This window comes from Oncorhynchus masou, unplaced genomic scaffold (assembly GCF_036934945.1).
Source record: "Oncorhynchus masou masou isolate Uvic2021 unplaced genomic scaffold, UVic_Omas_1.1 unplaced_scaffold_1762, whole genome shotgun sequence".
NCBI classification, from domain to species: Eukaryota; Metazoa; Chordata; class Actinopteri; order Salmoniformes; family Salmonidae; genus Oncorhynchus; species Oncorhynchus masou.
Genome location: NW_027007791.1, coordinates 47501 through 60000, shown reverse-complemented (window position 1 = coordinate 60000; position 12500 = coordinate 47501). Strand labels below are relative to the sequence as shown.

Genomic DNA, 12500 nt, shown 5'->3' with positions numbered 1-12500 from the left:
GGCGAATCCACCGTTAAAACAATAACAAAGTGGATCTCAAATCAAATCAAATTGTATTAGTCACATGCGCCGAACACAACAGGTGTAGTAGACCTCACAGTGGAATGCCGAACACAACAGGTGTAGGTAGACCTTACAGTGAAATGCTTACTTACTATCCCCTAACCAACAATGCAGTTTAAAACAATTTAAATAAATTACGGATAAGAATAAAAAATAAAACTAACAAGTAATTAAAGAGCAGCAGTAAAATAACAATAGCAAGACTATATAAAGGGGGTACCAGTACAGAGTCAATGTGGAGACTATAAACAGGGGGTACTGGTACAGAGTCAATGTGGAGGCTATATACAGGGGATACCGGTACAAAGTCAATGTGGAGGCTATATACAGGGGGTACTGGTACAGAGTTAATGTGGAGGCTATATACAGGGGGTACCTGTACAGAGTCAATGTGGAGGCTATATACAGGGGGTACCGGTACAGAGTCAATGTGGAGGCTATATACAGGGGATACCGGTACAAAGTCAATGTGGAGGCTATATACAGGGGGTACCGGTACAGAGTTAATGTGGACACTATATACAGGGGTACCGGTACAGAGTCAATGTGGAGACTATATACAGGGGGTACTGGTACAGAGTCAATGTGGAGACTATAAACAGGGGGTACTGGTACAGAGTCAATGTGGAGGCTATATACAGGGGGTACCGGTACAGAGTTAATGTGCGGGGCACCGTTAGTTGAGGTAGTATGTACATGCACAGTAGGTAGAGTTATTAAAGTGGATATGCATAGATGATAACAACAGAGTAGCAGCGGTATAAAATAGTCAAATGGGTGGCCATTTGATTAGGTGTTCAGGAGTCTTATGGCTTGGGGGTAGAAGCTGTTTAGAAGCCACTTGGACCTAGACTTGGCGCTCCGGTACCACTTGCTGTGCGATACCAGAGAGGACAGTCTATGACTGGGGTGGCTGGAGTCTTTGACAATTATTTGGACCTTCCTCTGACACCGCCTGGTATCGAGGTCCTGGATGGCAGGAAGCTTGGCCCCAGTGATGTACTGGGCCGTATGCACTACCCTCTGTAGTGACTTGCGGTCAGAGGCCGAACAGTTGCCAGTGATGCTACCAGTCAGGATGCTCTCGATGGTGCAGCTGTAGAACCTTTTGAGGATCTGAGGACCCATGCCAAATCTTTTCAGTCTCCTGAGGGGAATAGGTTTTGTCGTGCCCGCTTCACGACTGTCTTGGTGTGCTTGGACCATGTTAGTTTGTTGGACACCAAGGAACTCGAAACTCTCAACCTGCTCCACTACAGCCCCATTGATGAGAATGGGGGCGTGCTCTGTCCTCTTTTTCCTGTAGTCCACAATCATCTCCTTTGTCTTGATCACGTTGATAGAGAGGTTGTTGTCCTGGCACCATACGGACAGGACAACAACTGACCTCTCTGACCTCCCCCCTATAGGCTGTCTCGTCATTGTCGGTGATCAGGCCTACCACATCGTCAAACTTAATGATGGTGTTGGAGTCATGCCTGAACAGGGAGTACAGGAGGGGACTGAGCACGCACCCCAAATGGGCCCCTGTGTTGAGGATCAGCGTGACGGATGTGTTGTTACCTACCCTCACCACCTGGGGGCGGCCTGTCAGGAAGTCCAGGATCCAGTTGCAGAGGGAGGTGTTTATTCCCAGGGTCCTTAGCTTATTGATGAGCTTTGAGGGCACAATGGTGTTGAACGCTGAGCTGTAGTCAATGAATAGCATTCTCACATAGGTGTTCCTTTTGTCCAGGTGGGAAAGGGCAGTGTGGAGTGCAGTAGAGATTGCATCATCTCTGGATCTGTTGGGGCGGTATGCAAATTGGAGTGGGTCTCTGGTTTCTGGGATAATGGTGTTGATGTGAGCCATGGATCAGCTTTTCAAAGCACTTTATGGCTACAGACGTGAGTGCTACGGGTCGGTAGTCAGTTAGGCAGGTTACCTTAGTGTTCTTGGGGTCAGGGACTATGGTGGTCTGCTTAAAACATGTTTGGTATTACATACCCGGACAGGGATTTGTTGAAAATGTCAGTGAAAGCCTGTTTTGGTGAAAGGCTAAGGGCCCAGAGAAATGTAACCACTCTCAGATGAATAGACGCAATAACTGACCATCCGTGATATCAAAATGATTTTTATTAACCATGTTGTGAGTGTACAGTGTTTGTTTACGTTTACAATGTTTACAAACATTGGAGAAAAACAAGCTTATATGTTGTGTTCTCATGGGGTGTGACAGTTAAACTAAGCTCATGAGGCATTCCTAAGTTATATTCTTGAAGAATCAATGGGTATATATAATTCATTAACAAGTTTTAAAAAATGGGTGTAGCAACTACATATTGCCCCTTTAAAGCAATCACAGGCTGGAAAGGGCCTTGGTACCAGTCTGGTTCTTTGATGTATTCAGGACAGTCACTTTCCTACTCTTGATAGATATTGTACTTCCTGTGGAACACAACTTCAGAAACTTGCTGGAAAATTAATAAAACAAGAAAAATACTGTACGAAGAGTGAACTCAATTCCAGATTATATTCTGAACGTATGACGAAAACATTGATTGTTGTAATATTATTTTACTCTAACCGTTCAGTATTGTGCGTGTGTGTGTCCTCAGCTCTGAATGAACCCACCATCGACTACGGTTTCCAACGACTGCAGAAGGTCATCCCCCGGCACCCTGGGGATCCAGAACGCCTTCCAAAGGTACCAGTCACATTTCCTGTTCTTCAAATGGCCAATCAGTCCACAGCCTTGTACACAAACTGTCCAATCAGAGTCTATCAGTCACACTTCCTGTTCTTCAACTGACCATTTAGTCCACAGCCTGTACCCTAACTGTCCAATCAGAGTCTACACGTCTAAACCATTACGACCAACGGATCATTTCTCTTTAGATGTGTCAGTTAATTCTCTCCAAATCAAAATCCAATCAAAGGTTATTTGTTACGTACACAGTTTAAAGCAGGTTTAAAGCAGCTCCTTCAACAGGGAGGGTCACTCCTACATATTCAGCTGAACCTTATGGTACTGTAGCCTGGTCGGGTCACTCCTACATATTCAGCTGAACCTTATGGTACTGTAGCCGTGTTGGGTCAGGACCCTGGCATCCAGCTGAACCTTAGCATTCTGTAGCCGTGTTGGGTCACAACCCTGGGATCCAGCTGAACCTTATGGTACTGTAGCCGTGTTGGGTCACGACCCTGGGATCCAGCTGAACCTTAGCGTTCTGTAACCATGTTGGGTCACGACCCTGGGATCCAGCTGAACCTTTGTGTACCGTAGCTGTGTTGGTTCACGACCCTGGGATCCAGCTGAACCTTAGCGGTCTGTAACCATGTTGGGTCACGACCCTGGGATCCAGCTGAACCTTAGCGTTCTGTAACCATGTTGGGTCACGACCCTGGGATCCAGCTGAACCTTTGTGTACCGTAGCTGTGGTGGTTCACGACCCTGGGATCCAGCTGAACCTTAGTGTTCTGTAGCCGTAGTGGGTCATGACCCTGGGGTCTCGATCTGATGAGTTGTTAATCACTAAAGCGCGTCCAGCTACGCAAACTTCCTGTGACATCAAGAGAGCAGACTCACGTGTTAACAACGGTGGAGTCCTTATTCATCTCCAATGTCAACAACGACACACAGACTCCTGCATATGTGTTAACGATGTCACATGTGGCCGTGCGAACATGTTCAATGGAAGGGCAGAGACGTTGACATCACTGCTGTGGAAGAGCAGTTAACGTTACCTAGAGATGGTACCAAAGCAAAGCACAGCAGTCCTTTATTCCCTCACCTGTGTGTGTGTGTGTGTGTGTGTGTGTGTGTGTGTGTGTGTGTGTGTGTGTGTGTGTGTGTGTGTGTGTGTGTGTGTGTGTGTGTGTGTGTGTGTGTGTGTGTGTGTGTGTGTGTGTGTGTCTGTGTGTACGTGTGTGTGTGTGTGTGTGTGTGAGCTGCAGGAATGTGTGTGTGTCTGCAGAGTGTAAATTGATTCTTTGGGAGTAATAAATATACGGCACTTTATCTTGTTACACTTGCATACGTACCCTGTCGCCCACCCCTCCGCTAGCCTTTCCCAGCACCCCCAGCTCCTGTTCCCATCCTACCCTCCCTGACCCAGCTACTCCTGGCTGTACCCATCCTACCCTCCCTGACCCAGCTACTCCTGGCTGTTCCCATCCTACCCTCCCTGACCCAGCTACTCCTGGCTGTTCCCATCCTACCCTCCCTGACCCAGCTGCTCCTGGCTGTTCCCATCCTACCCTCCCTGACCCAGCTGCTCCTGGCTGTTTCCCATCCTACCCTCCCTGACCCAGCTACTCCTGGCTGTTCCCATCCTACCCTCCCTGACCCAGTTACTCCTGGCTGTTCCCATCCTACCCTCCCTGACCCAGCTGCTCCTGACCCATCTGCTCTGACCCAGCTGGCTGTTCCCATCCTAGGACCCAGCTGCTCCTGGCTGACCCATCCTACCCTCCCAAACCCAGCTACTATACTGTTCCCTTCCCTATGGACCTATAGTAGGCTGTCTTCTATCTCACCTGACCCAGCTGCTCCTGGCTGTTCCCATCCTACCCTCCCTGAAACTAACCTGGCTGTTTCCCACCTCTGGTGACCCAGCTGCTCCTGACTGAAACCAACCTGGACTCCTCCCTGGTGAGGGAAAACGACTGAAACCAACCTGGACTCACTCTGGTGGCTGTTCCCATCCTGAAACCACCCACCTGGACTCACTCTGGTGAGGGAAACTGGTGAGGGAAACCCATCCTGGACTCTGAAACCCAACCTGGACTCCTGGCTGTTCCCATCCTACCCTCCCTGAGGAGCTGTCGACTGAAACCAACCTGGACTCCCTGGTGAGGGAAACGACTGAAACTCCCCTGGACTCTCCTGGCTGTTCTCATCCTACATCTAGTAACTACTCCTGAGGATCCCATCCAGTCATGACAGAGGTGAAAGTTCCCATACGTTACTGCAGGACATGTGACCTATCAGAGAAGACTGAGGGAGTTATGCCTGGCTAGTTGGGGAAACGACTACCCTCCCTGACTCACTGCTCATTAGTTCACGTTAGTATTTACCCAGCATCCTGCTGTGTAATATGCAACCAGGCAGCTATTGTAGCTATCGCTCCCTAACAGCTACTCCTTCCACATCACTCACCTCCCTGACTCACTACTCACTGGCTGTTCACCACTCACCACCACTCCCTCACCACTCACTGTTCCACCTACCACTCACTGACCACTGCTCCTGACACCTCTTATATCAGCATGGAGTGACAAGTCACATGTTGAATACATTCTCCAACATCTCATAACGTTCATAGTAGTGAGAGGTCTTCTATCTCACCTGGCTTCTAGCAGGAAGTGATGATCTGATGATGTCATTAGGCAGCAGCCCCCCCTCCCCTGGTGAGGGAAACGACTGATGTGAGTATCTGTGTTAGTACTGACCAGCCCACTCACTCCCTCTACCACCCCTACCACCCAGCCTGGCTGCAGCTGTTCTGGGGAGGACAGACCTGATATACCTCTGTAGGTAGTGATGGTGACTATGCCAGTTGGGTCTGTCTGCTCCTAGCTCTGCTCTACAGTACGCCCGCCAGGCATAGCCGGACTCACTCTGGTGAGGGTACTTACAATGGTCAGCATTCTCTCTGGTCCAGGCCAGTACTGACAGTACTGTCAGATCTGAAGTTCAGTAACCACATCTCGATGAGACTGGTTGTCAACTCAGTTTGTAAGCTGAGGAGGACCTCCTGGATTTGGATAAGGTCATGTGACTATTGTCTGTGATTCAGATTGATAGTGTGCTACTCAGGAAGCAATATCCAATCCACTACCTTAAAGCCTTTGAGAATGTAGGCCATTAGCGTTGAGCTGAGAGGGTTATAGTCAGGTCATGAGGTCCTCTGTCACCCACATGCCCCCTCCACCCCCTCCTTTCCTCCCTCCCTCAACATACTCCAAACAGTTGAGAAAACGACCCTGTCCCCTGAGAGAGAGAGAGAGAGAGAACCTGGAGGTGAGGGAGGCCTGATGGAGGAAACCATCCACTTGTCTTATATCCTGTATTAGCCTGAGCAGGTGCCACACTCCCCTGGAGGGAAACCAACGTAAACCGGTGTCTGTGTGTTTCATGCATGTGCACACAGGTACGTACATGTGTGCAAAATATATAGAGGTCCATCTAATAGGCTCACAGGAAACAAGAGTGTGTTGCCAGCCCTTCATTCCTCTGTCTCATATATCTCTTCATTCCCCTGTCTCTAATACACTGTCTCATATATCCCTTCATTCCTCTGTCTCATATATCCCTTCATTCCCTGTCTCTAATACACTGTCTCATATATCCCTTCATTCCTCTGTCTCTAATACACTGTCTCATATATCCCTTCATTCCCCCCCCCCCACTGTCTCTGTGTTAATACACTGTCTCATATATCCCTTCATTCCTCTGTCTCTAAGGACAGACCTGATATACCTCTGTAGGTATATCTCTTCATTCCTCTGTCTCTAATACACTGTCTCATATATCCCCATTCCATTCTCTAATACACTGTCTCATATATCCCTTCATTCCCCAGTCTCTAATACACTGTCTCATATATCCCTTCATTCCTCTGTCTCTAATACACTGTCTCATATATCTCTTCATTCCCTGTCTCTAATACACTGTCTCATATATCCAATCATTCCTCTGTCTCTAATGTACACTTCGTTGAGCTGATTCCTCTGTCATTCACCCTGTCTCTATCCCCCTCCTTTCCTCTGACCCTCAACATATCCCTTCATTCCCCTGTCTCTAATACACTGTCTCATATATCCTTCATTCCTCTGTCCTAATACACTGTCTCATATATCCCTTCATTCCTGCTGTCTCTAAAAATATATAGAGGTTCATCTAATAGTCTCTGTCTCATATATCCCTTCATTCCTCTGTCTCTAATACACTGTCTCATATATCCCTTCATTCCTCTGTCTCTACACTGTCTCATATATCCCTTCATTCCCTGTCTCTAATACACTGTCTCATATATCCATTCATTCCCCTGTCTCTAATACACTGTCTCATATATCCCTTCATTCCCCTGTCTCTAATACACTGTCTCATATATCCCTTCATTCCCCTGTCTCTAATACACTGTCTCATATATCCCTCCATTCCCCTGTCTCTAATACACTGTCTCATATATCCCTTCATTCCCCTGTCTCTAATACACTGTCTCATATATCCCTTCATTCCTCTACACTGTCTCATATATCCCTTCATTCCCCTGTCTCTAATACACTGTCTCATATATCCCTTCATTCCCCTGTCTCTAATACACTGTCTCATATATCCCTTCATTCCCCTGTCTCTAATACACTGTCTCATATATCCCTTCATTCCCCTGTCTCTAATACACTGTCTCATATATCCCTTCATTCCCCTGTCTCTAATACACTGTCTCATATATCCCTTCATTCCTCTGTCTCATATATCCCTCCATTCCCCTGTCTCTAATACACTGTCTCATATATCCCTTCATTCCTCTGTCTCATATATCCCTTCATTCCTCTGTCTCATATATCCCTTCATTCCCCTGTCTCTAATACACTGTCTCATATATCCCTCCATTCCCCTGTCTCTAATACACTGTCTCATATATCCCTTCATTCCTCTGTCTCTAATACACTGTCTCATATATCCCTTCATTCCCCTGTCTCTAATACACTGTCTCATATATCCCTTCATTCCCCTGTCTCTAATACACTGTCTCATATATCCCTTCATTCCCCTGTCTCTAATACATTCCTCTGTCTCATATATCCCTTCATTCCCTGTCTCTAATACACTGTCTCATATATCCCCCCATTCCTCTGTCTCATATATCCCTTCATTCCTCTGTCTCATATATCCCTTCATTCCCCCTTAATACACTGTCTCATATAAATGGTAAAATCTTTCTTGCCTCATTATCTAGTCACAGACTCATATATCCCCCCATCCATGTGTGTCTCATATATCCCTTCATTCCTCTGTCTCATGTATCCCCCATTCCTGTGTCTCTATGTGTGTGTCTCATGTATCCCCCCATGTCCTGTGTGTGTCTCATATATCCCTTCATTCCTCTGTCTCTATTTGTCTCATTCTGCAGTTTACAGGCTGTCTCATATATCCATCATTCCTGCTGTCTCTAATACACTCTCATATATCCCTTTATTCCCCTGTCTCCAATACACTGTCATATATCCCTCCAAAGAGGGAAGATACACTGTCTCATATATCCCTTCATTCCCCTGTCTCTAATACACTGTCTGTGATCCCTGATTCCTCTGTCTCATATATCCCTTCATTCCCTGTCTCTAATACACTGTCTCATATATCCCTGTGCATTCCTCTGTCTCATATATCCCTCATTCCTCTGTCTCTAATACACTGTCTGTATGTCCCTGTGTTCCTCTGTCTGTGTGTGTGTGTGTGTGTGTCTGTGACTGTCTCATTCATATCCTCTGTCTCATGTATCCTCCATAGTGATAGTGTGTGTCTGATATATCCCTCCATTCCTAGTGTCTCTAATATACTGTCTCATATAGTATGTCTCTAATACACTGTCTCATATATCCCTCCATTCCTCTGTCTCATATATCCCTGTCATTAGTGATCTCTATTACACTGTCTGATATATCCCTTCATTCCTCTGTCTCTAATACACTGTCTCATATATCCCTCCATTCCTGTGTCTCTAATACTGTCTCATATATCCCTTCATTCCCTGTCTCTAATACACTGTCTCATATATCCCTTCATTCCCCTGTCTGAAAGTGTGTGTGTGTGTCCCTCCTATTGTGTGTCTCATATATCCCTGTGTGTTCCTCTGTCTGTGTGTGTGTGTCTCATATATCCCTTCATTCCTCTGTCTCATATATCCCTCCATTCCCCTGTCCTGTGTCTCATATATCCCTCCATTCCTCTGTCTGCTATATCCCTTCATTCTGTCTCATGAGAAGGAAAACGTCTAACATCCAGAGATTCATCTCCACTCATATATTTCTTTAGTCTGTAACGTCTCATAAGTCCCTTGGATTCCTCTGACCAATGGAACCTCCATTCCTCTGTCTCTAATACACTTTCCCATATATCCCTCTGGCATGTCCTCTCTAATACACTGTCTCATATCACCAGCTATTCTGCTCATTTCTGCCTCTATCGATCTCCATTCCCCTTATTGAGGTAATAACTGTCTCATATATCCTTCTTCAACTGTCTGGAAACAATCCCTTCATTCCCCTGGAGGGAGAGATACAGTCTCATATATCCCTTCATTCCTCTGTCTCATAGTCACAGAGTGAGAGAGAGAGAGTCTCAGATATCCCTTCATTCCTCTGTCTCATGAGTCCCTGATTCCCCGTCTCTAGAGAGAGAGCGAGGCTATGTGATCCCCCATTCCTGAGGTGGAAATCTGTGCTGCACTTCCTAACCTCACTGTCTCAAATATGTGACCATATCTCATATATAGACACATATTTTCCTCAGTTACACAGTCCATATATCCCTCCATTTTTGTATTTTTTTGTTGATAAACTCCCATATCTGTGGGTGAAATACCACAGTGTGTCATCACAGCAACAAGTTTGTGACCTGTTGCCATATAAAGGTCAACCAGTGTCTCAAACACCATTGTAAATACAACCCATATTTATGTTTATTTATTTTCCTTTTGTACTTTAACTATTTGCACAATATGACATTTCAAATGTCTTTATTCTTTGTGGAACTTTTGTGTGTGAGTGTAATGTTTACTGTTCATTTTTGTTTATTTGTTTTTGTTTGTTGTATGTTCACCTGTTTGTGGCAGTGTTAAGGCATATGTATCCCATGCCAATAAAGTGTAATGTGTGTGATTTGAAAGTGTGTGTGAGAGTATGTGTGTGATAGTGTCTGTGTCTGTGAAAGTGTGCATGAAGTAGTGTGTGTGTGAGTCAGAGTGTGAGTGAGTGTGTGAGAGTCAGGTGTGGGGTGTAAAGGATTACAGTGTGTATAGGTAACACCACCTCTCTATTCAGTCTAGATTAGAATGGTCTGAGTTGATAACATCAGGCCTGGGATCACCTGTCACGTGTTCTCCCTCTCTGGTCTGTGTCAACAGGCTGTGTGTGTGTTATGGGCCAGACTGTCACAATGTGTCTCCTCTGTGGCCTGTAGGTCAACAGGCTGCTCTTATGGGTCACACCTGTCACGTGTTCTCCCTCTCTGGCCTCTAGGTCAACAGTGTCTGTGTCTTGGGTCACACCTGTGTGTCGTGTGTGTGTCTCTGGCCTCTGTGGTCAACAGGCTGTGTTGATGGGCCAGACTGTCACGTGTTCTCCCTCTCTGGCCTCTAGGTCAACAGGCTGCTCCAGAGGGCCAGACTGTCTCCGTGTTCTCCTCTTTGGCCTCTAGGTCAACAGGCTGTTTGGATATGGGCCAGACTGTCCATTGTGTTCTCCCTCTCTGGCCTCTAGGAACAGGCTGCTTGTTATGGGCCAGACTGTCACGTGTTCTCCTCTCTGGCCTCTAGGTCAACAGGCTGCTTTTATGAGGCCAGACTGTCACGTGTTCTCCCCTGCTGGAAACCTCTAGGGTCAACAGGCTGACCATTAGAGGGAGAGACTGTCACGTCCCTCTCTGATTAGGTCAACAGGCTCCACCAGACTGTCAGTTTTCTCCTCTCTGGCCTCTGGTCAACAGGCTGCTCATTCTACTGGGCCAGACTGTCACGTGTGTCCCTCACTGCCCAGGTCAACAATGATGTTGTGAGCTGGGCCAACCTGTCACGTGTGACCATCTGGAACTAGGTCAACAGGCTGCAGTTATACAATCCAAAGACTTATGTTTTTTATTTTCCCTTCTGGCCTCCCATATCTACTGGTCAACAGGCTGCCACAGTGTATGACAGACTGTCAAATGTTGTCCCTCTCTGGCCTCTAGGTCAACAGGCTGCAAACACCATTGTGGTACCAACTGTTATGTTTATTTATTTTCGTGTTCTTTTTCTGTTTATTTCAACAGGCTGTTTACTGTTCATTTTTGCCATTTTTGTCACTGTTCTCCCTCTCTGGCAATGGTAACAGGCTGTATCCCATGCCAATAAAGCCCTTAATTTAAATTGATTTAAAGAAAGACAGGCTGAGAGAGAGGGGGGAGAGAGAGAGAGAGGCCAGTGAACAGGGAGTGAAAGGGAGAGAGAGTCACGAGAGAGAGAGAGAGGCCTCTAGGTCAACAGGCTGGGGGTTATGGGCCAGACTGTATAGGTAACACCACCTCTCTATTCAGTCTAGATTAGAATGGTCTGAGTTGATAACACATCAGGCCTGGGACACCTGTCACGTGTTCTCCCTCTCTGGCCTCTAGGTCAACAGGCTGTTCGTTATGGGCCAGACTGTCACGTGTTCTCCCTCTGGCCTCTAGGTCAACAGGCTGCTCGTTATGGGCCACACCTGTCACCATCGTTACGCACATTAGCGCATTATGACACTCACCTGGACTCCATCACCTCCTGATTACCTGCCCTGTATACAGTGGCTTGCAAAAGTGTTCACCCCCTTAGCCTTGTTCCTATTTTGTTGCCTTGCCTTTATTTTTGGTAAGGTAACAAATTTTTGATTTACACAACATGCCTACCACTTTGAAGATGCTAAAAATGTTTTATTGTGAAATAAGACATCAAACATAAAACTTCAGTGTGCATAACTATTCACCCCCTTCAATTCTGTCCAGTTTCCCAGTCCCTGCTGATGAAAAACATCCCCACAGCATGATGCTGCCACTACCATGCTTCACTGCGGCGATGGTATTCTCGGGGTGATGGGAGGTGTTGGGTTTGCACCAGACATAGTGTTTTCCTTGATGGCCAATAAAGATCGATTTTAGTCTCATCTGACCAGAGTACCTTCTTCCATATATTTGGGGAGTCTCCTACATGATTTTTTTCTTTAAGCAATGGCTTTTTTCTGGACACTCTTCCGTAAAGCCCATCTCTGTGGAGTGTACAGCTTAAAGTGGTCCTATGGACAGATACTTCAATCTCCGCTGTGGAGCTTTGCAGCTCCTTCAGGGTTATCTTTGGTCTCTTTGTTGCCTCTCTGATTAACTCACTCCTTGCCTGGTCCATGAGTTTTGGTGGGTGGCATTCTCTTTGCTGGTTTACTGTGGTGCCATGTTCTTTCCATTTTTTAATAATGGATTTAATGGTGCTCTGTAAGATGTTCAATGTTTCAGTTTTTTTTTATAACCCAACCCTGATCTCTACTTCTCCATAACTTTGTCCCTGGCCTGTTTGGAGACCTCCTTGGTCTTCATAGTGCTGCTTGCTTGATGGTGCCCTTTGCTTGTGGTGTTGCAGACTCTGGGGCTTTTTCGAACAGGTGTATATATACTGAGATCATGTGACAGGTCATGTGACATTGAGATTGCACACAGGTGGACTTTATT

At 46.3% G+C, this 12500-nt stretch overlaps 1 pseudogene; it reads left to right on the top strand.

Annotated features, from left to right (window-relative positions):
- LOC135532193 (transcription factor COE1-A-like) overlaps positions 1-12500 on the top strand; it is a 90014-nt pseudogene that overhangs the window by 48171 nt on the left and 29343 nt on the right.